Below are 3,343 nucleotides of genomic sequence, written 5' to 3'. Positions count from 1 at the left end.
AGCGGAGACGCTGAGGAGCTGCAGCCTCTGCCTGTTCAGTGCGTTGGCAGAGAGGAAGTGGTCGATGTAGGAGACGGTAAGGATGAATTCGATCGGAAACGGTCGAAAAACTCCTCTATTGTTTTCTACTTTTATATTTGAATACGAACGCGAAAGCGGAAACGATATAGCCGGAAACGAAAACGAAAACGAACTTTCGGTATTTCGAAAACGAACCAATTCGATCGGAATTATGTCGAACACGGTCGGCATACGAAAATTCAATACGAAATACCGACCCATGGTCCATGACTTTAAAAATGTGCATGACCAAACTAAGAAGTGCATGATTTAGTTCAAGTGCACATAATAGTTAACGAATAACGAGTGCATGACCTTAAGTATCATCACAATTGACAAACATATAGTCACCGACACGCTAATACAAGTTACGAATAAGCAATTAATTAATAGGACATAGATAGGACATGAACATCTACAGTTCATTGGCATCATTCATGATGTTAGGACTCAGGATCACTTTCCATGTCAATTGCTTCCTCATTGTCCACCTCATTGTCCTCATCCCGCTCCTTGTTATTTTCCTACAAGTATGCAAAGTTAATTAAAATTAGATGTAGCAGCTAGTATATTTCACAGGAAGCAGTACAAATTTGCGAAGTTAATTAAAACTACATGTAGCTAGCAGCTAGTATATTTCATAGGAAGCAGCCAATAAACATACCTCAATTTTCAGTTTAGCCACAACATTAGTCAAAGCATCAACCTCAAGATCACTCACAATTGATCCAAGCTTTTTAGAATCTGAAAAAAAATAAGGAAGGAAAAAATGCAATGCATTATTCGGCTGCAACTACAAGTATCTAAGTGAAAATAACAAGTAAAATTAGCACCTTTACTTGCTGCAGCAATCCAATCCTTTGTGCAAATTAAAGCCTGTACCATCTCGGGATCAAGACGACTGCGATAGGGATCAACAACACGGCCAGCAGCACTAAAAGCAGACTCGGATGCTACTGTTGACACTTGTATGGCCATTACATCCCGAACAATTTGTGAAAGGATAGGATATTGTTCTCTCTTGTTTTTCCACCATGCTAAGATGTCAAACTCACCATAAAGTTTCACTAGTGATTCTGCCATATACATGTCCAACTCATTTGACTCAACCATTCCAGATTCACTTGCTTCATATAAGAATTCTTCTAGGCCATGGTCTACATTTCCCATTAATATATCAGTTATGTTACTAGGTCTAGGTGCAGCCCCTTGACTAGTTTTCTTTGATGATGCAGCATAAAAGTTGTACAGTTTCTTTACCACACTAACAAACTCATCAAGTTCAGCTTGATAATAAGCACCATGGAACTTCTTCATGTAGTACTCTATGCCCCTTTTCTTATACCTAGGGTCAAGAAAATAGGCTACAGCTAGAGCAATGTTGGACTGCTCCCAATATTTCTCAAATTTTGCATTCATAGAAATTGCCATTTCTCTAATTGTAATATTTTCAGCATAGCACCACTCATCAAGCAAGACCTTTATCTCACAGAAACCTCTATAAAACAAGTTTGCAGTAGGGTATGAAGTGCCAGAGAGAATTTCAGTGAGATCATAAAATTTCTTCAAGCAACCATAAAGTGTCAATGCATTCTCCCATTCAGCATAAGATGGAGAAAACTTGTCATACTTACGACGATTTGAAGACTTGAGCCTAATAAATGCATCCTTATAGTACAAGGCATCTCGCAGCATTAGATAGGTAGAGTTCCACCTTGTTGAAACATCCATTTGAATACCCCTCTTTGTATCCAACCCAGCTTCAGTGGCACACTTCATAAGCTCTTCCCACTGCAATGGAGAACCTTTCACAGCTAGTACAAGTGATTTGATCTTGCTGAGTGTTCCTGAAATGACTTTCAACCCATCTCTAGCAACTAAATTCAGAATATGGCAGGCACATCTAACATGAAAAAACATCCCATCACAAACTAGGGAACCAGTAGCATTGTCTTTCAGATCTGAAATTATATTGTTGACAGCCACTTCATTTGAACTAGCATTATCCAAAGTCAGAGCAAACAGTCTATTCTCAATGTACCATTTAACCATAACTTCACTGAATGTTTGAGACAACTTTGCACCAGTATGCCTACCTTTTACATTGAAAAAACCAATAATTCTCTTTTGTATATGCCAATTATCATCTATCCAATGAATAGTAACACATATGTATCCTTTGTTTTGGCATGAGGTCCACATATCCAATGTTGCACTAAAGCGGCACTTCATAGTTTTCAAGTGTGCATACAAAGTTTCCTTTTCAGCAAGATATCTGTCCATTATTTCTTTTCTAACAGTGACACGGGATTTTATCGGAAAGCTAGGACGGAGAGATTTGATGAAATCAACAAGATACTCATGCTCAACTATATTGAAAGGATATTCATGCATGGTTATTGCCAAATTTAATTTCTTCAAGCTAGCTTCTTGGTCATATTTGTAAGGCTGAACATGAGCAATTTCAGAACCAGGTGTCTTACCAGCTTTAAGCTGTTGTTGTCCCTTCACAATACTGTGTTTTGAAAGCAAGTGGTGCTTGAATGAAGTCGTCCCATTGGAGCCCTCAGCTCTATATTTGTGATCACACCTAGAGAAATTGCAGTGTCCCCACAACTCCTCAACTAGCTTTCCTTCCACCTCTACATACTCCTTTTTCTTGGTGAAATATTGCCAGACCCACGATGTCAATTTCTTAAACCTCTTGCCAGAAAGGCGAGCCTGCTCTGGATTGTCGTCATCCTCTTGATCATCAACATTAATTGGCACTTGATTAGGTGGAGATGTTGTGGTTGTTGCTGGTGCATCACTATCAACTGATGCTGCCACTGATGCCGCCATTGATCCTAGCACTGATGCTGCTATAGCTGGACTTTCACAAGTTCCACTAGATGCAACACTTTGAGATGAAGGCCTTCTAATCCCAGATCCTACCAAAAGCCAAGTGAAACATTGCTAAATCAGAAAAAAAAAACTAGAATAGCCAAATAAAATAGGGACTGTTGCTATTAAAATAATTTGTGTGAGGTAAAGACATACTAAATCTTATTATTCTTACACACTGCTAACTGGTGGGGAAATACACAGGCAATTTTCATCACTGGTAGTGGTAGTGGTAGCCGAAGGAGTATGGGATGAACAGCAAGCGGAAACAATGTAGCAGCTAGGTGAGTGAGTGGGTGGCGTGCAGCTTTTGCACCGAGAAATAAAGGGAAACTCTTCTCAATTGGAAAGAAAACGCCAAAAATGATGGGATGGGATCAGGGGACGCCATGAGTGGCCG

Source organism: Miscanthus floridulus, chromosome 7 (assembly GCF_019320115.1).
Source record: "Miscanthus floridulus cultivar M001 chromosome 7, ASM1932011v1, whole genome shotgun sequence".
In the NCBI taxonomy this organism is placed as follows: domain Eukaryota; kingdom Viridiplantae; phylum Streptophyta; class Magnoliopsida; order Poales; family Poaceae; genus Miscanthus; species Miscanthus floridulus.
The sequence above is the reverse complement of the archived record's forward strand: the minus strand, read 5'-3'. Positions refer to the sequence as shown.